This window comes from Penaeus vannamei, chromosome 1 (assembly GCF_042767895.1).
Source record: "Penaeus vannamei isolate JL-2024 chromosome 1, ASM4276789v1, whole genome shotgun sequence".
Classification (NCBI taxonomy): Eukaryota; Metazoa; Arthropoda; class Malacostraca; order Decapoda; family Penaeidae; genus Penaeus; species Penaeus vannamei.
Window position 1 is genome coordinate 1,714,916 of NC_091549.1, and position 23,652 is coordinate 1,738,567.

The 23,652-nt window shown below is 32.5% G+C and overlaps 11 non-coding genes across 11 annotated transcripts; all 11 read right to left on the reverse strand.

Moving 5' to 3' along the window:
• Positions 1 to 3,737: 3,737 nt before the first annotated feature.
• Positions 3,738 to 3,809, reverse strand: TRNAC-GCA (transfer RNA cysteine (anticodon GCA)). Its single transcript has one exon. It is a non-coding gene; the product is annotated as a tRNA-Cys (tRNA).
• Positions 3,810 to 4,931: 1,122 nt separating this feature from the next.
• Positions 4,932 to 5,003, reverse strand: TRNAC-GCA (transfer RNA cysteine (anticodon GCA)). Its single transcript has one exon. It is a non-coding gene; the product is annotated as a tRNA-Cys (tRNA).
• Positions 5,004 to 6,313: 1,310 nt separating this feature from the next.
• Positions 6,314 to 6,387, reverse strand: TRNAC-GCA (transfer RNA cysteine (anticodon GCA)). Its single transcript has one exon. It is a non-coding gene; the product is annotated as a tRNA-Cys (tRNA).
• A 478-nt stretch (positions 6,388 to 6,865) lies between these two features.
• Positions 6,866 to 6,937, reverse strand: TRNAC-GCA (transfer RNA cysteine (anticodon GCA)). The gene has a single exon. It is a non-coding gene; the product is annotated as a tRNA-Cys (tRNA).
• An 830-nt stretch (positions 6,938 to 7,767) lies between these two features.
• TRNAC-GCA (transfer RNA cysteine (anticodon GCA)) lies at positions 7,768 to 7,839 on the reverse strand. The gene has a single exon. It is a non-coding gene; the product is annotated as a tRNA-Cys (tRNA).
• Positions 7,840 to 9,493: 1,654 nt separating this feature from the next.
• TRNAC-GCA (transfer RNA cysteine (anticodon GCA)) lies at positions 9,494 to 9,567 on the reverse strand. Its single transcript has one exon. It is a non-coding gene; the product is annotated as a tRNA-Cys (tRNA).
• A 460-nt stretch (positions 9,568 to 10,027) lies between these two features.
• On the reverse strand, positions 10,028 to 10,100 carry TRNAC-GCA (transfer RNA cysteine (anticodon GCA)). The gene has a single exon. It is a non-coding gene; the product is annotated as a tRNA-Cys (tRNA).
• Positions 10,101 to 10,580: 480 nt separating this feature from the next.
• Positions 10,581 to 10,652, reverse strand: TRNAC-GCA (transfer RNA cysteine (anticodon GCA)). The gene has a single exon. It is a non-coding gene; the product is annotated as a tRNA-Cys (tRNA).
• A 4,558-nt stretch (positions 10,653 to 15,210) lies between these two features.
• TRNAC-GCA (transfer RNA cysteine (anticodon GCA)) lies at positions 15,211 to 15,282 on the reverse strand. The gene has a single exon. It is a non-coding gene; the product is annotated as a tRNA-Cys (tRNA).
• A 3,129-nt stretch (positions 15,283 to 18,411) lies between these two features.
• TRNAC-GCA (transfer RNA cysteine (anticodon GCA)) lies at positions 18,412 to 18,483 on the reverse strand. Its single transcript has one exon. It is a non-coding gene; the product is annotated as a tRNA-Cys (tRNA).
• A 4,817-nt stretch (positions 18,484 to 23,300) lies between these two features.
• Positions 23,301 to 23,372, reverse strand: TRNAC-GCA (transfer RNA cysteine (anticodon GCA)). Its single transcript has one exon. It is a non-coding gene; the product is annotated as a tRNA-Cys (tRNA).
• Positions 23,373 to 23,652: the final 280 nt, after the last annotated feature.

The window sequence follows — 23,652 nt, forward strand, 5'->3', positions numbered from 1 at the left end:
ATCGCGATGGTATATGCAGATGTTTTGGGGAAATCAAGGGAGAGGAAAGGAAGTTATTACGGTCTGAACAGGTGAAAATTAAAAAAAGAAAAAGGTAGATGAAATAGATTTAAAATTTAATGGATAAAAATGTTTGCTTGTTCGTCCTCTACGATTGAGGGTGATGTTCACGTGTCGAGAATCAGCATAAAAAGGAGAAAATATAATTCAAAGAATACCAAATGAGTCATAGTAAAAAAAAAAAAAAAAAAAAAAAAAAACAGGTGAGAGGAAAGAGAGAGAGAGAGAGAGAGAGAGAGAGAGAGAGAGAGAGAGAGAGAGAGAGAGAGAGAGAGAGAGAGAGAGAGAGAGAGAGAGAGAGAAAACAACAGGTGAGGAGACGAGTTTGGAACGAAAATTCGGAAAAAAAAGGGGAAACTGGAAGCAAAAAGGTCCAAGACGAGCTACCTCAAGGGTGTTCGTGGTGAATGAAGGCGTATAGCTTTAGGCCGGACTAAATATAACTGCCTCAGACTGGTCGGCCGAGAGCTGTTCTCGCGGATAATCTGCATCGAAAGATATATATATTTTTTTTATGGCGTTTTCCCTCGCACGGAACATTTCTGCCGAACCTTAATCTCGCGGTCCATTTATTCGACGCTGGACCGAGCTGTAAATTCCCGGATAGCAATGAGAGAAGAGAATTAGCATAGATAGTCTATAATGTATCCAGCACCCGGGAAAAAAAAAAATGTGAATCTTATATCGGAGCAGAGTGATGGCGATTTACATATCATTTTACAAGTCGTGTGATGGTGAATGTTGTAATTCTCGAAATTGGTGGTGAACCTTAGCCAATTTATGCACTATAATTCTATCATGTGTATGTACGTCCTAATCAGTTATCTAACCTTTGAGAAATGCAGAAATAGTGATACGACAATAAATATATGAATGAGAGAAAATATAAAGATGAGACTACTCCTCATAGCATATGTAAATACATATATAAATGTTCATAATGTGATGTATTTCCTGGTAGGTTGTCAGCAGGATATGTAAATACATATATAAATGTTCATAATGTGATGTATTTCCTGGTAGGTTGTCAGCAGGATATGTAAATACATATATAAATGTTCATAATGTGATGTATTTCCTGGTAGGTTGTCAGCAGGATATGTAAATACATACATAAATGTTCATAATGTGGTGTATTTCCCGATAGGTCGTCATACGCCAGGGAATATATCCACTCGTTCGACTCTCCGAAACGTGCATCCAGGACGACACCGTCAAGGAAAATCTGACACCTCGATTCCTTGTCAAGATAGAAAGCTAATGAAACTGTCAAGATATCAATTTAATTGCCGCGTGTGTGGATAGCCCGGCCCATCCATTTAAAGCCTCTTGACGCCTGGTTTAGGTCTGAGACCGTTGCTTCTCTTTTGACAAAGTTTCCCCAAAGGACGAAACTAGCTTCTCTTCAAGGATTAAATATTTGGAGGGAAGGAGGCGACCGACCCAGGTGGTGACGAGACCTCCCCTCGAAAAATAATGGTGGGTCTTTATTGTTTTCGTCAATATCATTCTATATTTCTAATGGGGCAATAGACTCGTTGGTGTGTTTTTTTTCTGTGTTTGATAAGGAACACCTGGTTTCTTACCCCCCGCCCCCCCCCCCAAGAACAGCAGCCTCAGATTCCCATATATGTATTTCTCTTTGTATTCAACATCTTCAAAATCGGAAAATCAGACAATCACAAACGAAAAAAAATTGCTACCTGAAACGAAAGGTTAGAACACAAGACTGTAAACTCAAATACCTTAAAAATCGGGAAAACGGACAATCAAAAAATAAATAAAGAAAAAAAAACAATCGTGAAACAAATGGCTAGATCACGAGACTGTCAACTCACAAACACCTTATAAATAAATAAATAAATTAAAATATAAAGGTTATTGAGACTGACCTTTAAAAAACTTTATTTTGTCGAAGGGTCGCCCGGGATCGAACCGGGGACCTCAAGATCTGCGGTCGAATGCTCTACCACTGAACCACATCCCGTCTGAAGATAAAATAATTATCTATGTGTTTACTAATCAATTATGTATTTACTCATATTTCTTAGTTGCCTATCTCTTTATCTATTTTATTAGTTATTATTAATTTTATTATTATATTTTATTAGTTATCATTATGAGTAATTTTCTGTAGGAAATACATTTTTTACAAGGAACAGAAAAAAAGAAAAAAAGAGAAATAAAAGATAAATAATTAGGGGACGCCCGGGATCGAACCGAGGACCTCTCGATCTGCAGTCGAATGTTCCTTAATAAGATAAGGAACAGGAAAGAGAAAAGACACACTCTTGATAGATAGAAAATGAGAAACTGAAAAAATAAAAAATAAAAACTAGAAAAAATTATGAATATGAATATGAAAGAGAAAAAAAGAGAAATAAAAGAAAAATAATTAGGGGACACCCGGGATCGAACCGGGGACGTCGCGACCTGCAGTCGAATGCTCTATCTCTGAGCTAATTCCCCTTAGGTAAATATGATGAACATTATATAGTATTTATTTCAAATGTGTGGCCTATTTGGTCTGAAAAGAGAGAAGACGAAGGAAAACATAGAGAAAGAAATAGGATAAGGAACAGGAAAGAGAAAAGACACGCTCTCGATAGTTAAATAATGAGAAACTGAAAATAGAAGTAGAAATTAGAAAAAAGAGGAAAGAAAATGATGAATATGAATATGAAAATTGAAAACTGAAAAAGATGAAAAGGAAACAGAAAAAAATATGTTCAACATTTTATTGCATTAAAAAAGAAAAAAAATACGGTTATAAAATCAAACTCCTTTTCGAACCCAGTGAATAGGGGACCAATCAAATACCTCTTTAAAGATATATACGACCAAGAGTTATTTTCTGTAGGGATTTTTTTCTGGGAACAGAAGGAGAAAAAAATAGAATATAAATATAAAAATAATAATGATTATGATAAAAATTCAGCTGCTGGAAGGGGACACCCGGGATCGAACCGGGGACCTCACGACCTGCAGTCGAATGCTCTACCACTGAGCTACTTATCAAATACCCCTTTAAAATATATACGGGAATTAGTAATTTTCTGTAGGAAATACATTTTTTTACTAGGAACAGAAAAAAAGAAAAAAAGAGAAATAAAAGAAAAATAATCAGGGGACACCCGGGATCGAACCGGGGACGTCGCGACCTGCAGTCGAATGCTCTATCTCTGAGCTAATTCCCCTTAGGTAAATATGATGAACATTATATAGTATTTATTTCAAATGTGTGGCCTATTTGGTCTGAAAAGAGAGAAGACGAAGGAAAACATAGAGAAAGAAATAGGATAAGGAACAGGAAAGAGAAAAGACACACTCTCGATAGGTAAATAATGAGAAACTGAAAATAGAAGTAGAAATTAGAAAAAAAGAGGAAAGAAAATGATGAATATGAATATGAAAATTGCAAACTGAAAATGATGAAAAGGAAACGGAAAAAAATATGTTCAACATGTTATTGCATTAAAAAAGAAAAAAAAAATACGGTTATAAAATCAAACTCCTTTTCGAACCCAGTGAATAGGGGACCAATCAAATACCTCTTTAAAAATATATTCGACCAAGAGTTATTTTCTGTAGGGATTTTTTTTTCTGGGAATAGAGGGAAAAATATAGAATATAAATATAAAAATAATAATGATAATGATAAAAATTCAGTAGCTGTAAGGGGACACCCGGGATCGAACCGGGGACCTCTCGATCTGCAGTCGAATGCTCTACCACTGAGCTACTTCCCCTTCTCTTCATGAAGGTGATTATTGAACACTCTATTTACTTATCTATTATTTATTCATTTTTGTTATTCATGTGTTTATCTATCTTTATCATCTATTTATTGATTCTTATTAGTTATTAGAATATGAATCATTGTTTTGTTATCTATTCACACCTTTTCCGTTATAGAGATTTTATTGCCATTATCACCATGATTATTAGCAACACTTTCATAATATCCATTTTTTTCTCTTTCCTATTTTCGTTTCTTTTATGTATTGAGTTCCCTTCTGTTTTGCTTTGTTATCGTTTTCTTTTTTTCTAATCTAGTTGTAATTACTGTTGTTATTGCCCCTAACACTAAGAGAAATTAACTAATGATTATTGGTTTCATGGATTTACGGAAAAGAAACGGGAGAAAAGAAAAAAAGAAGAGGAAGCAGAAGAAAAGAAAACAAAAAGGAAATGGGAAAAGAAAAAAGGTAAAAGAATAGGAAAAAGAAAGAAACGAAGAAAAACCGTTAAAAGTAGAGAATTCAGAAAAAAAACAAAAAAGACAAGAATTCTCTCACAAAGGAGTGAACACAACGCCTTTTCGAACCAACGTGAAAATTGGGTCACTCAGATACACCTTTGAGAATGTTTACGTTAGAATAATTTGGAAATGCCTTTTTTCTTGGAACAGAGGCGAAGTAATAATAATAATAATGTGTGGCCTATTTGGTCTGGAAAGAGAGAAGACGAAGGAAAAGATCAGGAAAGAAATAAGGTAAGGAACAGGAAAGAGAAAAGACACACTCTTGATAGGTAGATAATGAGAAACTGAAAATAGAAGTAGAAATTAGAAAAAAAAGGAAAGAAAATGATGAATATGAATATGAAAATTGCAAACTGAAAATGATGAAAAGGAAACGGAAAAAAATATGTTCAACATGTTATTGCATTAAAAAAAAAAAAAAAAATACGGTTATAAAATCAAACTTTTTCGAACCCAGTGAATAGGGGACCAATCAAATACCTCTTTAAAAATATATACGACCAAGAGTTATTTTCTGTAGGGATTTTTTTTTTCTGGGAATAGAGGGAAAAATATAGAATATAAATATAAAAATAATAATGATAATGATAAAAATTCAGCGCAAGTGAGGGGACACCCGGGATCGAACCGGGGACCTCTCGATCTGCAGTCGAATGCTCTACCACTGAGCTACTTCCCCTTCTTTTCATGATGGTGATTATTGAACACTTTATTTACTTATCTATTATTTATTCATTATTGTTATTCATTTGTTTATTTATCTTTATCATCTATTTATTTATTCTTATTAGTTATTAGAATATGAATCATTGTTTTGTTATCTATTCACACCTTTCCCGTTATAGAGATTTTATTGCCATTATCACCATGATTATTAGCAACACTTTCATAATATCCATTTTTTTCTCTTTCCTATTTTCGTTTCTTTTATGTATTGAGTTCCCTTCTGTTTTGCTTTGTTATCGTTTTCTTTTTTTTTCTAATCTAGTTGTAATTACTGTTGTTATTGCCCCTAACACTAAGAGAAATTAACTAATGATTATTGGTTTTATGGATTTACGGAAAAGAAACGGGAGAAAAGAAAAAGGAAAAGGAAGCAGAAGAAAAGAAAACAAAAAGGAAATGGGAAGAGAAAAAAGGGAAAAGAATAGCGAAAAGAGAAATAAGCGAAGAAAAAAACCGTTAAAAGTAGAGAATTCAGAGAAAAAAAACAAAAACAAAAAAGACAAGAATTCTTTCACAAAGGAGTGAACACAACGCCTTTTCGAACCAACGTGAAAATTGGGTCACTCAGATACACCTTTGCGAATGTATACGTTAGAATAATTTGGAAATGCCTTTTTTTTCTTGGAACAGAGCCGAAGCAATAATAATAACAATGACAAATACAACAAAAACATAAACAAAACAAAACAACAACAACAACAACAACAACAACAACAACAACAACAACAACAACAACAACAACAACAACAACAACAACAACAACAACAACAACAACGCTACAAAGGGATCCTATGGTCTGTGTTTATTTACTGTCTGGAAACTGGAGCCATACATAGCAGATTCGTGGGTAGAGACTCTTAATGTCACCCTTGTCTTTGTTTGAATTGTGTGGCCTATTTGGTCTGAAAAGGCAGAAGACGAAGGAAAAGATAGAGAAAGAAATAGGATAAGGAACAGGAGAGAGAAAAGACACACTCTCGATAGGTAGAGAATGAGAAACTGAAAATAAAAATAGAAATTAGAAAAAGGAAAGAAAATGATGAGTATGAATATGAAAAATTGAAATTGGAAATGATGAAAAGGAAACAGAAAAAATATGTTATTGCATTAGAAAAAAAAGACGGTAATAAAATCAACAGGAGAGAGATAAGACACACTCTTGATAGATAGAAAATGAGAAACTGAAAATAAAAAAATAAAAACTAGAAAAAATTATGAATATGAATATGAAAGAGAAAAAAAGAGAAATAAAAGATAAATAATTAGGGGACACCCGGGATCGAACCGGGGACCTCTCGATCTGCAGTCGAATGCTCTATCTCTGAGCTAATTCCCCTTAGGTAAATATGATGAACATTATATAGTATTTATTTCAAATGTGTGGCCTATTTGGTCTGAAAAGAGAGAAGACGAAGGAAAACATAGAGAAAGAAATAGGATAAGGAACAGGAAAGAGAAAAGACACACTCTCGATAGGTAAATAATGAGAAACTGAAAATAGAAGTAGAAATTAGAAAAAAGAGGAAAGAAAATGATGAATATGAATATGAAAATTGCAAACAGAAAATGATGAAAAGGAAACGGCAAAAAAATATGTTCAACATGTTATTGCATTAAAAAAGAAAAAAAAATACGGGTATAAAATCAAACTCCTTTTCGAACCCAGTGAATAGGGGACCAATCAAATACCTCTTTAAAAATATATACGACCAAGAGTTATTTTCTGTAGGGATTTTTTTTTCTGGGAATAGAGGGAAAAATATAGAATATAAATATAAAAATAATAATGATAATGATAAAAAGTCTTCGGCTGGAAGGGGACACCCGGGATCGAACCGGGGACCTCTCGATCTGCAGTCGAATGCTCTACCACTGAGCTACTTCCCCTTCTTTTCCTATAGATGTTATTGAACACTCTATTTACTTATCTATTATTTATTCATTTTTGTTATTCATTTGTTTATTTATCTTTATAAAGAAACGAAGAAAAACCGTTAAAAGTAGAAAATTCAGAAAAAAAAACAAAAAAAGACAAGAATTCTCTCACAAAGGAGTGAACACAACGCCTTTTCGAACCAACGTGAAAATTGGGTCACTCAGATACACCTTTGAGAATGTATACGTTAGAATAATTTGGAAATGCCTTTTTTCTTGGAACAGAGGCGAAGTAATAATAATAATAATGTGTGGCCTATTTGGTCTGAAAAGAGAGAAGACGAAGGAAAAGATCAGGAAAGAAATAAGGTAAGGAACAGGAAAGAGAAAAGACACACTCTCGATAGGTAAATAATGAGAAACTGAAAATAGAAATAGAAATTAGAAAAATGTTATTTTGTCTTTGTTTGAAATGTGTGGCCTATTTGGTCTGAAAAGGGAGAAGACGAAGGAAAAGATAGAGAAAGAAATAGGATAAGGAAGAGGAGAGAGAAAAGACACACTCGAGATAGGTAGAGAAAGAGAAACTGAAAATAAAAAATAAAAACTAGAAAAAATTATGAATATGAATATGAAAGAGAAAACTGAAAATGAGGAAACAGATATAGAAAAAATATATATGTTTTACATGTCATAGCATAAAAAAAAAAAAAAAAATGAATAGAACACACGGGTATGAAGCTCCTTTTCCAACCCACGTGATGAGTGGATCAGTCAAATACCCCTTTAAAAATATATAAATATAAAAATAATAATGATAATAATAAAAAGTCGCGAGGTTGAGGGGACGCCCGGGATCGAACCGGGGACCTCTCGATCTGCAGTCGAATACTCTACCACTGAGCTACTTCCCCTTCTTTAAATGAAGGTGTTATTGAATAGTCTATTTACTTATCTATTATTTATTCATTTTAATGAATAACAACAACAACAACAACAATAATAAAGCTGCAAAGGGATCCTATGGTCTGTGTTTATTTACTGTCTGGAAACTGGAGCCATACACAGCAGATTCGTGGGTAGAGACTCTTAATGTCACCCTTGTCTTTGTTTGAAATGTGTGGCCTATTTGGTCTGAGAAGGGAGAAGACGAAGGAAAAGATAGAAAAAGAAATAGGATAAGGAACAGGAAAGAGAAAAGACACACTCTTGATAGGTAGAGAATGAGAAACTGAAAATAAAAATAGAAATTAGAAAAAGGAAAGAAAATGATGAGTATGAATATGAAAAATTAAAATTGGAAATGATGAAAAGGAAACAGAAAAAATATGTTATTGCATTAGAAAAAAAAGACGGTAATAAAATCAACAGGAGAGAGATAAGACACACTCTTGATAGATAGAAAATGAGAAACTGAAAAAAAAAAACAAAAAAAACTAGAAAAAGTCATGAATATGAATATGAAAGAAAAAAAAAAAGAGAAATAAAAGAAAAATAATTAGGGGACACCCGGGATCGAACCGGGGACCTCACGACCATCAGTCGAATGCCCTTTCTCTGAGCTAATTCCCCTTCTCTTAATTAAGGTGTTATTGACTGTTATATTTCTTCATTAATCTTAATCCATTTTTATTATTCATTTCATTTTCCATTATCATCATGATTATTAGCAACACTTTCATAATATCCATTTTTTTATCTTTCCTATTTTCGTTTCTTTTATGTATTGAGTTCCCTTCTGTTCTGTTTTGTTATCGTATTCTCTTCTTTTTTTTTAATCTAGTTATAATTTCTGTTGTCATTGCCCCTAACACCAAGAGAAATTAACTAATGATTATTGGTTTCATGGATTTACGGAAAAGAAACGGGAGAAAAGAAAAAGGAAAAGGAAGCAGAAGGAAATAAAACAAAAAGGAAATGGGAAAAGAAAAAAAGGAAAAGAATAAGAAAAAGAGAAAGAAACGAATAAAAAACCGTTAAAAGTAGAGAATTCAGAAAAAAACAAAAACAAAAAAAGACAAGAATTCTCTCACAAAGGAGTGAACACAACGCCTTTTCGAACCAACGTGAAAATTGGGTCACTCAGATACACCTTTGAGAATGTATACGTTAGAATAATTTGGAAAATGATGAGTGAATATGAAAAATGAAAACTGGAAATGATGAAAAGGAAACAGAAAAAAAATGTTATTGCATTAGAAAAAAAAGACGGTAATAAAATCAAACTCCTTTTCGAACCCAGTGAATAGGGGACTAATCAAATACCTCTTTAAAAATATATATACGAGGAAGAGTTATTTCCAGTAGGGATTTTTTTCTGGGAAAAGAAAAGAAAAGAAAGGAAAAGAAAGAAAAAAATTGGCGCGCGGAAGGGGACGCCCGGGATCGAACCGAGGACCTCTCGATCTGCAGTCGAATGTTCCTTAATAAGATAAGGAACAGGAAAGAGAAAAGACACACTCTTGATAGATAGAAAATGAGAAACTGAAAATAAAAAAAAATAAAAACTAGAAAAAATTATGAATATGAATATGAAAGAGAAAAAAAGAGAAATAAAAGATAAATAATTAGGGGACACCCGGGATCGAACCGGGGACCTCTCGATCTGCAGTCGAATGCTCTATCTCTGAGCTAATTCCCCTTAGGTAAATATGATGAACATTATATAGTATTTATTTCAAATGTGTGGCCTATTTGGTCTGAAAAGAGAGAAGACGAAGGAAAACAGAGAGAAAGAAATAGGATAAGGAACAGGAAAGAGAAAAGACACACTCTCGATAGGTAAATAATGAGAAACTGAAAATAGAAGTAGAAATTAGAAAAAAGAGGAAAGAAAATGATGAATATGAATATGAAAAAAATTGCAAACTGAAAAAGATGAAAAGGAAACGGAAAAAAATATGTTCAACATGTTATTGCATTAAAAAAGAAAAAAAAATACAGTTTTAAAATCAAACTCCTTTTCGAACCCAGTGAATAGGGGACCAATCAAATACCTCTTTAAAAACATATACGACCAAGAGTTATTTTCTGTAGGGATTTTTTTTTTCTGGGAAAAGAAAAGAAAAGAAAGAAAGAAAGAAAAAAAAGTGGCGCTGTTTAAGGGGACACCCGGGATCGAACCGGGGACCTCACGATCTGCAGTCGAATGCTCTACCACTGAGCTAATTCCCCCTTCTATGAAAATGATGAACATTATATAGTCTTTCTTTGAAATGTGTGGCCTATTTGGTCTGAAAAGAGAGAAGACGAAGGAAAACAGAGAGAAAGAAATAGGATAAGGAACAGGAAAGAGAAAAGACACACTCTCGATAGGTAAATAATGAGAAACTGAAAATAGAAGTAGAAATTAGAAAAAAAAGAGGAAAGAAAATGATGAATATGATTATGAAAATTGCAAACTGAAAATGATGAAAAGGAAACGGAAAAAATATGTTCAACATGTTATTGCATTAAAAAAAAAAAAAAAAAATACGGTTATAAAATCAAACTCCTTTTCGAACCCAGTGAATAGGGGACCAATCAAATACCTCTTTAAAAATATATACGACCAAGAGTTATTTTCTGTAGGGATTTTTTTTCTGGGAATAGAGGGAAAAATATAGAATATAAATATAAAAATAATAATGATAATGATAAAAAGTCTTCGGCTGGAAGGGGACACCCGGGATCGAACCGGGGACCTCTCGATCTGCAGTCGAATGCTCTACCACTGAGCTACTTCCCCTTCTTTTCATAAAGGTGATTATTGAAAACTCTATTTACTTATCTATTATTTATTCATTTTTGTTATTCATTTGTTTATCTATCTTTATCATCTATTTATTGATTCTTATTAGTTATTAGAATATGAATCATTGTTTTGTTATCTATTCACACCTTTTCCGTTATAGTTTTTTATTGCCATTATCACCATGATTATTAGCAACACTTTCATAATATCCATTTTTTTTCTCTTTCCTATTTTCGTTTCTTTTATGTATTGTTCCCTTCTGTTTTGCTTTGTTATCGTTTTCTTTCTTTTTTAATCTAGTTATAATTTCTGTTGTCATTGCCCCTAACACCAAGAGAAATTAACTAATGATTATTGGTTTCATGGATTTACGGAAAAGAAACGGGAGAAAAGAAAAAGGAAGAGGAAGCAGAAGAAAAGAAAACAAAAAGGAAATGGGAAAAGAAAAAAGGGAAAAGGATAACAAAAAGAGAAATAAGCGAAGAAAAAACCGTTAAAAGTAGAGAATTCAGAAAAAACAACAAAAAAAGACAAGAATTCTCTCACAAAGGAGTGAACACAACGCCTTTTCGAACCAACGTGAAAATTGGGTCACTCAGATACACCTTTGCGAATGTATACGTTAGAATAATTTGGAAATGCCTTTTTCATGGAACAGAGGCGAAGTAACAACAACAACAACATCAACAACACCACCACCACCACCACCACCACCACCACCACCACCACCACCAACAACAACAACAACAACAACAACAACAACAACAACAACAACAACAACAACAACAACAAAGCTACAAAGGGATCCTATGGTCTGTGTTTATTTACTGTCTGGAAACTGGAGCCATACATAGCAGATTCGTGGGTAGAGACTCTTAATGTCACCCTTGTCTTTGTTTGAAATGTGTGGCCTATTTGGTCTGAAAAGGGAGAAGACGAAGGAAAAGATAGAGAAAGAAATAGGATAAGGAACAGGAGAGAGATAAGACACACTCTTGATAGGTAGATAATGAGAAACTGAAAATGAAAAAATAAAAACTAGAAAAAATTATGAATATGAATATGAAAGAGAAAACAACAACAACAACAACAACAACAACAGCAACAACAACAACAACAACAACAACAACAACAACAAAGCTACAAAGGGATCCTATGGTCTGTGTTCATTTACTGTCTGGAAACTGGAGCCATACATAGCAGATTCGTAGGTAGAGACTCTTAATGTCACCCTTGTCTTTGTTTGAAATGTGTGGCCTATTTGGTCTGAAAAGGCAGAAGACGAAGGAAAAGATAGAGAAAGAAATAGGATAAGGAACAGGAAAGAGAAAAGACACACTCTTGATAGGTAGAGAATGAGAAACTGAAAATAAAAATAGAAATTAGAAAAAGGAAAGAAAATGATGAGTATGAATATGAAAAATTAAAATTGGAAATGATGAAAAGGAAACAGAAAAAAATATGTTATTGCATTAGAAAAAAAAGACGGTAATAAAGTCTACAGGAGAGAGATAAGACACACTCTTGATAGATAGAAAATGAGAAACTGAAAATAAAAAAAATAAAAACTAGAAAAAATTATGAATATGAAAGAGAAAAAAAGAGAAATAAAAGAAAAATAATTAGGGGACACCCGGGATCGAACCGGGGACCTCACGACCATCAGTCGAATGCCCTTTCTCTGAGCTAATTCCCCTTCTCTTGAATAAGGTGTTATTGACGGTTATATTTCTTCATTAATCTTAATCCATTTTTATTATTCATTTCATTTTCCATTATCATATTTCTTAATTAATCTTAATCCATTTTTATTATTCATTTCATTTTCCATTATCATCATGATTATTAGCAACACTTTCATAATATCCATTTTTTTTCTCTCTTTCCTCTTTTCGTTTCTTTTCTGTATTGAGTTCCCTTCTGTTCTGCTTTGTTATCGTATTATTTTCTTTTTTTAAAATCTAGTTATAATTTCTGTTGTCATTGCAGAAGGAAATAAAACGAAAAGGAGATGGCAAAAGAAAAAAGGGACAAGAATAGCGAAAAGAGAAATAAGCGAATAAAAAACCGTTAAAAGTAGAGAATTCAGAGAAAAAAAACAGAAACAATAAAAGACAAATAATTCTTTCACAAAGGAGTGAACACAACGCCTTTTCGAACCAACGTGAAAATTGGGTCACTCAGATACACCTTTGCGAATGTATACGTTAGAATAATTTGGAAATCCCTTTTTTTTCTTGGAACAGAGGCGAAGTAATAATAATAATAATGTGTGGCCTATTTGGTCTGAAAAGAGAGAAGACGAAGGAAAAGATCAGGAAAGAAATAAGGTAAGGAACAGGAGAGAGAAAAGACACACTCTTGATAGGTAGAGAATGAGAAACTGAAAATAGAAATAGAAATTAGAAAAAGGAAAGAAAATGATGAATATGAAAAAGAAAAATGAAAACTGGAAATGATGAAAAGGAAACAGAAAAAAAATATGTTCAACATGTTATTGCCAGTGAATAGTGGACCAATCAAATACCTCTTTAAAAACATATACGGGGAACAGTTATTTTCTGTAGGGATTTTTTTTTTCTGGGAATAGAGGGAAAAGTAGAATATAAATATAAAAATAATCATGATAATAATAAAAAGTCAAGATGTGTGAGGGGACACCCGGGATCGAACCGGGGACCTCTGGATCTGCAGTCGGATACTCTACCACTCTACTCGCTCTCCCAGATCTCTTTTCGAACGGCCCGCCACTCCCTTCTCGGAGCCAATCACGACGCCGGATTCTCGTCCCGCCTCGCAGGCAGCCAATCACGACGCCGGATTCTCGTCCCGCCTCGCAGGCAGCCAATCACGCAACGGCGCGTTTTTGGCGGGCTTTTCGGCGCCCCGAGCAGACACATATTTTGGCGGGCTTTTCATCGCCACGAACACGAACACACTTACAATTATTATAGTACAGTTTATGTAACACTATGAATAATTGTTTTGTTTCTGAATTTATCTGAGTTAATCACACTGATCTTGAGGTGAAAAGCGAAAAAGTTACCTAATCTGTGTATCGTTACCGAGCCTCCATCTCTAGATTAACTGCACCTTTTCCGTTATAGAGATTTTATTGCCATTATCAACATGATTATTAGCAACACTTTCATAATATCCATTTTTTTCTCTCTTTCCTATTTTCGTTTCTTTTCTGTAGTGAGTTCCCTTCTGTTCTGTTTTGTTATCGTATTCTTTTCTTTTTCTTAATTTAGTTGTAATTACTGTTGTTATTGCCCCTTACACTAAGAGAAATTAACTAATGGTTATTGGTTTCATGGAATTACGGAATAGAAACGGGAGAAAAGAAAAAAGGAAAAGGAAGCAGAAGAAAAGAAAACAAAAAGGAGATGGCAAAAGAAAAAAGGGACAAGAATAGCGAAAAGCGAAATAAGCGAAGAAAAAAAACCGTTAAAAGTACAGAATTCAGAAAAAAACACAACAAAAAAAGACAAATAATTCTCTCACAAAGGAGTGAACACAACGCCTTTTCGAACCAACGTGAAAATTGGGTCACTCAGATACACCTTTGAGAATGTATACGTTAGAATAATTTTCGGTTGCGAATGCCTCTTTTCTTGATGATGATGATGATGGTGATGTTGATGGTGATGGTGATGATGAAGATGATGATTGATGATGATGATTGATGATGATGATGATGATGATTGATGATTGAGGATGATTGATGATTGATGATAATAATAATAATAATAATAATAATAATAATAATAATAATAATGATAATAATGATAATAACAATAAAATAATAATAATAATAATAATAATAATAATAATAATAATAATAATAATAATAATAATGATAATAAAATAATGATAATAATAATGATAATAATAACAATAATGATAATGATACTAATCATATTGCTCTAATTATGCTGTTAAATACACCTTTAAAAATATATACGGGAATGAGTAATTTTCTGTAGGAAATACATTTTTTACCAGGAACAGAAAAAAAGAAAAAAAAGAGAAATAAAAGATAAATAATTAGGGGACACCCGGGATCGAACCGGGGACGTCGCGACCTGCAGTCGAATGCTCTATCTCTGAGCTAATTCCCCTTAGGTAAATATGATGAACATTATATAGTCTTTATTTGAAATGTGTGGCCTATTTGGTCTGAAAAGAGAGAAGACGAAGGAAAACATAGAGAAAGAAATAGGATAAGGAACAGGAAAGAGAAAAGACACACTCTCGATAGGTAAATAATGAGAAACTGAAAATAGAAGTAGAAATTAGAAAAAAAGAGGAAAGAAAATGATGAATATGAATATGAAAATTGAAAACTGAAAATGATGAAAAGGAAACGGAAAATAATATGTTCAACATGTTATTGCCAGTGAATAGTGGACCAATCAAATACCTCTTTAAAAATATATACGACCAAGAGTTATTTTCTGTAGGGATTTTTTTGTCTGGGAATAGAGGGGAAAAAATAGAATATAAATATAAAAATAATAATGATAATGATAAAAATTCAGTAGCTGTAAGGGGACACCCGGGATCGAACCGGGGACCTCTCGATCTGCAGTCGAATGCTCTACCACTGAGCTACTTCCCTTTCTTTTCATAACGTTATTGACCATTTTATTTACTTATCTATTTCTGTTCTGCTGTGTTATCGTTTTTTTTTCTAATCTAGTTGTAATTACTGTTGTTATTGCCCCTAACACCAAGAGAAATTAACTAATGATTATTGGTTTTATGGATTTACGGAAAAGAAACGGGAGAAAAGAAAAAGGAAAAGGAAGCAGAAGGAAAGAAAAGGAAAAGGAAACGGGAAAAGAAAAAAGGGAAAAGGATAACAAAAAGAGAAATAAGCGAAGAAAAACGTTAAATGTAGAGAATTCAGAAGAAAAAAAACAGAAACAATAAAAGACAAATAATTCTTTCACAAAGGAGTGAACACAACGCCTTTTCGAACCAACGTGAAAATTGGGTCACTCAGATACACCTTTGCGAATGTATACGTTAGAATAATTTGGAAATGCCTTTTTTCTTGGAACAGAGGCGAAGTAATAATAATAATAATAATAACAACAACATCAATAATGATAATAATAAAGCTACAAAGGGATCCTATGGTATGTGTTCATTTACTGTCTGGAAACTGGAGCCATACATAGCAGATTCGTGGGTAGAGACTCTTAATGTCACTTTGTCTTTGTTTGAAATGTGTGGCCTATTTGGTCTGATAAGGGAGAAGACGAAGGAAAAGATAGAGAAAGAAATAGGATAAGGAAGAGGAGAGAGAAAAGACACACTCTTGATAGGTAGAGAATGAGAAACTGAAAATAAAAGTAGAAATTAGAAAAAAGAGGAAAGAAAATGATGAATATGAAAAATTAAAATTGGAAATGATGAAAAGGAAACAGAAAAAATATGTTATTGCATTAGAAAAAAAGACGGTAATAAAATCAACAGGAGAGAGATAAGACACACTCTTGATAGATAGAAAATGAGAAACTGAAAAAAAAAGAAAATAAAAACTAGAAAAAATTATGAATATGAAAGAGAAAAAAAAGAGAAATAAAAGAAAAATAATTAGGGGACACCCGGGATCGAACCGGGGACCTCACGACCATCAGTCGAATGCCCTTTCTCTGAGCTAATTCCCCTTCTCTTAAATAAGGTGTTATTGACTGTTATATTTCTTAATTAATCTTAATCCATTTTTATTATTCATTTCATTTTCCATTATCATCATGATTATTAGCAACACTTTCATAATATCCATTTTTTTCTCTCTTTCCTCTTTTCGTTTCTTTTCTGTAGTGAGTTCCCTTCTGTTCTGTTTTGTTATCGTATTTTTTTCTTTTTTTTTAAATCTAGTTATAATTTCTGTTGTTATTGCCCCTAACACCAAGAGAAATTAACTAATGATTATTGGTTTTATGGATTTACGGAAAAGAAACGGGAGAAAAGAAAAAAGAAGAGGAAGCAGAAGAAAAGAAAACAAAAAGGAAATGGGAAAAGAAAAAAGGTAAAAGAATAGGAAAAAGAAAGAAACGAAGAAAAACCGTTAAAAGTAGAGAATCCAGAAAAAAAAACAGAAACAATAAAAGACAAAGAATTCTCTCACAAAGGAGTGAACACAACGCCTTTTCGAACCAACGTGAAAATTGGGTCACTCAGATACACCTTTGAGAATGTATACGTTAGAATAATTTGGAAATGCCTTTTTTCTTGGAACAGAGGCGAAGTAATAATAATAATAATGCGTGGCCTATTTGGTCTGAAAAGTGAGAAGACGAAGGAAAAGATCAGGAAAGAAATAAGGTAAGGAACAGGAAAGAGAAAAGACACTCTTGATAGGTAGATAATGAGAAACTGAAAATAGAAGTAGAAATTTGAAAAAGAAAAGAAAATGATGAGTATGAATATAAAAAATTAAAATTGGAAATGATGAAAAGGAAACAGAAAAAATATGTTATTGCATTAGAAAAAAAAGACGGTAATAAAATCAACAGGAGAGAGATAAGACACGCTCTTGATAAATAGAAAATGAAAAACTGAAAATAAGAAAATAAAAACTAGAAAAAAATTATGAATATGAATATGAAAGAGAAAAAAAAGAGAAATAAAAGAAAAATAATTAGGGGACACCCGGGATCGAACCGGGGACCTCACGACCATCAGTCGAATGCCCTTTCTCTGAGCTAATTCCCCTTCTCTTAAAGGTGTTATTGACTGTTATATTTCTTAATTAATCTTAATCCATCTTTATTATTCATTTCATTTTCCATTATCATCATGATTATTAGTAACACTCATAATATCCATTTTTTTTCTCTCTTTCCTCTTTTCGTTTCTTTTCTGTAGTGAGTTCCCTTCTGTTCTGCTTTGTTATCGTATTCGTTTCTTTTTTTTAATCTAGTAATTACTGTTGTTATTGCTTCTAACACTAAGAGAAATTAACTAATGATTATTGGTTTTATGGATTTACGGAAAAGAAAAAGGAAGAGGAAGCAGAAGAAAAGGAAACAAAAAGGAAATGGGAAAAGAAAAAAGGTAAAAGAATAGGAAAAAGAGAAAGAAACGAAGAAAAAAACGTTAAAAGTAGAGAATTCAGAAAAAAATAACAGAAATAATAAAAGACAAATAATTCTCTCACAAAGGAGTGAACACAACGCCTTTTCGAACCAACGTGAAAATTGGGTCACTCAGATACACCTTTGAGAAGGTATACGTTAGAATAATTTGGAAATGCCTTTTTTCTTGGAACAGAGGCGAAGTAATAATAATTATAATGTGTGGCCTATTTGGTCTGAAAAGAGAGAAGACGAAGGAAAACATAAGAAAGAAATAGGATAAGGAACAGGAAAGAGAAAAGACACACTCTCGATAGGTAAATAATGAGAAACTGAAAATAGAAGTAGAAATTAGAAAAAAAAGAGGAAAGAAAATGATGAATATGAATATGAAAATTGCAAACTGAAAATGATGAAAAGGAAACGGAAAAAAATATGTTCAACATGTTATTGCATTAAAAAAGAAAAAAAAATACGGTTATAAAATCAAACTCCTTTTCGAACCCAGTGAATAGGGGACCAATCAAATACCTCTTTAAAAGTATATACGACCAAGAGTTATTTTGTGTAGGGATTTTTTTTTCTGGGAATAGAGGGAGAAACAAATAGAATATATATATAAAAATAATAATGATAATGATAAAAATTCAGCGCAAGTGAGGGGACACCCGGGATCGAACCGGGGACCTCTCGATCTGCAGTCGAATGCTCTACCACTGAGCTACTTCCCCTTCTCTTCATGAAGGTGATTATTGAACACTCTATTTACTTATCTATTATTTATTCATTTTTGTTATTCATTTGTTTATTTATCTCTATCATCTATTTACTTATTCTTATTAGTTATTAGAATATGAATCATTGTTTTGTTATCTATTCACACCTTTTCCGTTATAGAGATTTTATTGCCATTATCACCATGATTATTAGCAACACTTTCATAATATCCATTTTTTTTCTCTCTTTCCTCTTTTCGTTTCTTTTATGTATTGAGTTCCCTTCTGTTTTGCTTTGTTATCGTTTTCTTTTTTTTCTAATCTAGTTGTAATTACTGTTGTTATTGCCCCTAACACCAAGAGAAATTAACTAATGATTATTGGTTTCATGGATTTACGGAAAAGAAACGGGAGAAAAGAAAAAGGAAGAGGAAGCAGAAGAAAAGAAAACAAAAAGGAGATGGCAAAAGAAAAAAGGGACAAGAATAGCGAAAAGAGAAATAAGCGAAGAAAAAACCGTTAAAAGTAGAGAATTCAGAAAAAAAACAGAAACAATAAAAGACAAATAATTCTCTCACAAAGGAGTGAACACAACGCCTTTTCGAACCAACGTGAAAATTGGGTCACTCAGATACACCTTTGCGAATGTATACGTTAGAATAATTTTCGGTTGCGAATGCCTTTTTTCTTGGAACAGAGGCGAAGTAACAACAACAACAACAACAACAACAACAACAACAACAACAACAACAACAAAGCTACAAAGGGATCCTATGGTATGTGTTTATTTACTGTCTGGAAACTGGAGCCATACATAGCAGATTCGTGGGTAGAGACTCTTAATGTCACTTTGTCTTTGTTTGAAATGTGTGGCCTATTTGGTCTGAAAAGGGAGAAGACGAAGGAAAAGATAGAGAAAGAAATAAGGTAAGGAACAGGAAAGAGAAAAGACCCACTCTAGATAGGTAGAGAAAGAGAAACTGAAAATAAAAAATAAAAACTAGAAAAAATTATGAATATGAATATGAAAGAGAAAACTGAAAATGAGGAAACAGATATAGAAAAAATATATATGTTTTACATGTCATAGCATAAAAAAAAAAAAAAAAAATGAATAGAACACACGGGTAAGAAACTCCTTTTCCAACCCACGTGATAAGTGGATCAGTCAAATACCCCTTTAAAATATATTCGGGAAAGAGTAATTTTCTGGAGAATATATTTCTTTTTCAGAGAACAGTGGTCGAGAATGAGAAACTGAAAATAGAAGTAGAAATTAGAAAAATGAGGAAAGAAAACGATGAATATGAATATGAAAAATGAAAACTGGAAATGATGAAAAGGAAACAGAAAAAAATATGTTATTGCATTAGAAAAAAAAAGACGGTAATAAAATCAAACTCCTTTTCGAACCCAGTGAATAGGGGACTAATCAAATACCTCTTTAAAAATATATACGAGGAAGAGTTATTTTCTGTAGGGATTTTTTTTTTCTGGGAAAAGAAAAGAAAAGAAAAGAAAGAAAGAAAGAAAAAAGATGCGCGCGCAAGGGGACGCCCGGGATCGAACCGAGGACCTCTCGATCTGCAGTCGAATGTTCCTTAATAAGATAAGGAACAGGAAAGAGAAAAGACACACTCTTGATAGATAGAAAATGAGAAACTGAAAATAAAAAAATAAAAACTAGAAAAAAATTATGAATATGAATATGAAAGAGAAAAAAAGAGAAATAAAAGATAAATAATTAGGGGACACCCGGGATCGAACCGGGGACCTCACGACCATCAGTCGAATGCCCTTTCTCTGAGCTAATTCCCCTTCTCTTAAATAAGGTGTTATTGACTCTTATATTTCTTAATTAATCTTAATCCATTTTTATTATTCATTTCATTTTCCATTATCATCATGATTATTAGCAACACTTTCATAATATCCATTTTTTTTTTCTCTCTCTTTCCTCTTTTCGTTTCTTTTCTGTAGTGAGTTCCCTTCTGTTCTGTTTTGTTATCGTATTCTTTTCTTTTTTTCTAATCTAGTTATAATTTCTGTTGTTATTGCCCCTAACACCAAGAGAAATTAACTAATGATTATTGGTTCTATGGATTTACGGAAAAGAAACGGGAGAAAAGAAAAAGAAAGAGGAAGCAGAAGAAAAGAAAACAAAAAGGAAATGGGAAAAGAAAAAAGGGAAAAGGATAACAAAAAGAGAAAGAAACGAAGAAAAAACGTTAAAAGTAGAGAATTCAGAAAAACAAAACAAAAAAAGACAAGAATTCTCTCACAAAGGAGTGAACACAACGCCTTTTCGAACCAACGTGAAAATTGGGTCACTCAGATACACCTTTGAGAAGGTATACGTTAGAATAATTTTCGGTTGCGAATGCCTTTTTTCTTGGAACAGAGGCGAAGTAACAACAACAACAACAACAACAACAACAACAACAACAACAACAACAACAACAACAACAACAACAACAACAACAACAACAACAACAACAACAACAACAACAACAACAACAAAGCTACAAAGGGATCCTATGGTATGTGTTCATTTACTGTCTGGAAACTGGAGCCATACACAGCAGATTCGTGGGTAGAGACTCTTAATGTCACTTTGTCTTTGTTTGAAATGTGTGGCCTATTTGGTCTGAAAAGGGAGAAGACGAAGGAAAAGTTAAAGAGAGAAATAAGATAAGGAACAGGAAAGAGAAAAGACACACTCTTGATAGGTAGAGAATGAGAAACTGAAAATAAAAATAGAAATTAGAAAAAGGAAAGAAAATGATGAGTATGAATATGAAAAATTAAAATTGGAAATGATGAAAAGGAAACATAAAAAATATGTTATTGCATTAGAAAAAAAGACGGTAATAAAATCAACAGGAGAGAGATAAGACACACTCTTGATAGATAGAAAATGAGAAACTGAAAATAAAAAAATAAAAACTAGAAAAAAATATGAATATGAATATGAAAGAGAGAAAAAAGAGAAAAAAAGAAAAATAATTAGGGGACACCCGGGATCGAACCGGGGACCTCACGACCATCAGTCGAATGCCCTTTCTCTGAGCTAATTCCCCTTCTCTTAAATAAGGTGTTATTGACGGTTATATTTCTTAATTAATCTTAATCCATTTTTATTATTCATTTCATTTTCCATTATCATCATGATTATTAGCAACACTTTCATAATATCCATTTTTTTTTCTCTTTTTCCTCTTTTCGTTTCTTTTCTGTAGTGAGTTCCCTTCTGTTCTGTTTTGTTATCGTATTCTTTTCTTTTTTTTTTAATCTAGTTATAATTTCTGTTGTCATTGCAGATGAAAATAAAACAAAAAGGAGATGGCAAAAGAAAAAAGGGACAAGAATAGTGAAAAGAGAAATAAGCGAAGAAAAAACCGTTAAAAGTAGAGAATTCAGAAAAAAAACAGAAACAATAGGTAGAGAATGAGAAACTGAAAATAAAAATAGAAATTAGAAAAAGGAAAGAAAATGATGAGTATGAATATGAAAAATTAAAATTGGAAATGATGAAAAGGAAACAGAAAAAATATGTTATTGCATTAGAAAAAAAGACGGTAATAAAATCAACAGGAGAGAGATAAGACACTCTCTTGATAGATAGAAAATGAGAAACTGAAAATAAAAAAAAAATAAAAACTAGAAAAAATAATGAATATGAATATGAAAGAGAGAAAAAAAAAGAGAAATAAAAGAGAAATAATTAGGGGACACCCGGGATCGAACCGGGGACCTCACGACCATCAGTCGAATGCCCTTTCTCTGAGCTAATTCCCCTTCTCTTAAACAAGGTGTTATTGACTGTTATATTTCTTAATTAATCTTAATCCATTTTTATAATTCATTTCATTTTCCATTATCATCATGATTATTAGCAACACTTTCATAATATCCATTTTTTTTCTCTCTCTCTTTCCTCTTTTCGTTTCTTTTCTGTAGTGAGTTCCCTTCTGTTCTGTTTTGTTATCGTATTCTTTTCTTTTTTTTTAATCTAGTTATAATTTCTGTTGTTATTGCCCCTAACACTAAGAGAAATTAACTAATGATTATTGGTTTGATGGATTTGCGGAAAAGAAACGGGAGAAAAGAAAAAGGAAGAGGAAGCAGAAGAAAATAAAACAAAAAGGAAATGGGTAAAGAAAAAAGGTAAAAGAATAGGAAAAGAAAGAAACGAAGAAAAAAACGTTAAAAGTAGAGAATTCAGAAAAAACAACAACAAAAAAAGACAAGAATTCTCTCACAAAGGAGTGAACACAACGCCTTTTCGAACCAACGTGAAAATTGGGTCACTCAGATACACCTTTGAGAATGTATACGTTAGAATAATTTGGAAATGCCTTTTTTCTTGGAACAGAGGCGAAGTATTAATAATAATAATGTGTGGCCTATTTGGTCTGAAAAGGCAGAAGACGAAGGAAAAGATCAGGAAAGAAATAAGGTAAGGAACAGGAAAGAGAAAAGACACACTCTTGATAGGTAGAGAATGAGAAACTGAAAATAGAAATAGAAATTAGAAAAAGGAAAGAAAATGATGAATATGAATATGAAAAATGAAAACTGGAACTGATGAAAAGGAAACAAAAAAAATATGTTCAACATGTTATTGCATTAAAAAAGAAAAAAAAGACGGTAATAAAATCAAACTCCTTTTCGAACCCAGTGAATAGGGGACCAATCAAATACCTCTTTAAAAATATATACGGGGAACAGTTATTTTCTGTAGGGATTTTTTTCTGGGAATAGAGGGAGAAAAAAAAATAGAATATAAATATGAAAATAATAATGATAATAATAAAAATTGAGGAGGCATGAGGGGACACCCGGGATCGAACCGGGGACCTCTTGATCTGCAGTCGAATGCTCTACCACTGAGCTACTTCCCTTTCTTTTCATAATAATATTGACCATTTTATTTACTTATCTATTTCTGTTCTGCTGTGTTATCGTTTTCTTTTTCTACTCCAGTTGTAATTTCTGTTGTTATTGCCCCTAACACCAAAAGAAATTAACTAATGATTATTGGTTTTGTGGATTTACGGAAAAGAAACGGGAGAAAAGAAAAAGGAAAAGGAAGCAGAAGAAAATAAAACAAAAAGGAGATGGCAAAAGAAAAAAGGGACAAGAATAGCGAAAAGAGAAATAAGCGAAGAAAAAACCGTTAAA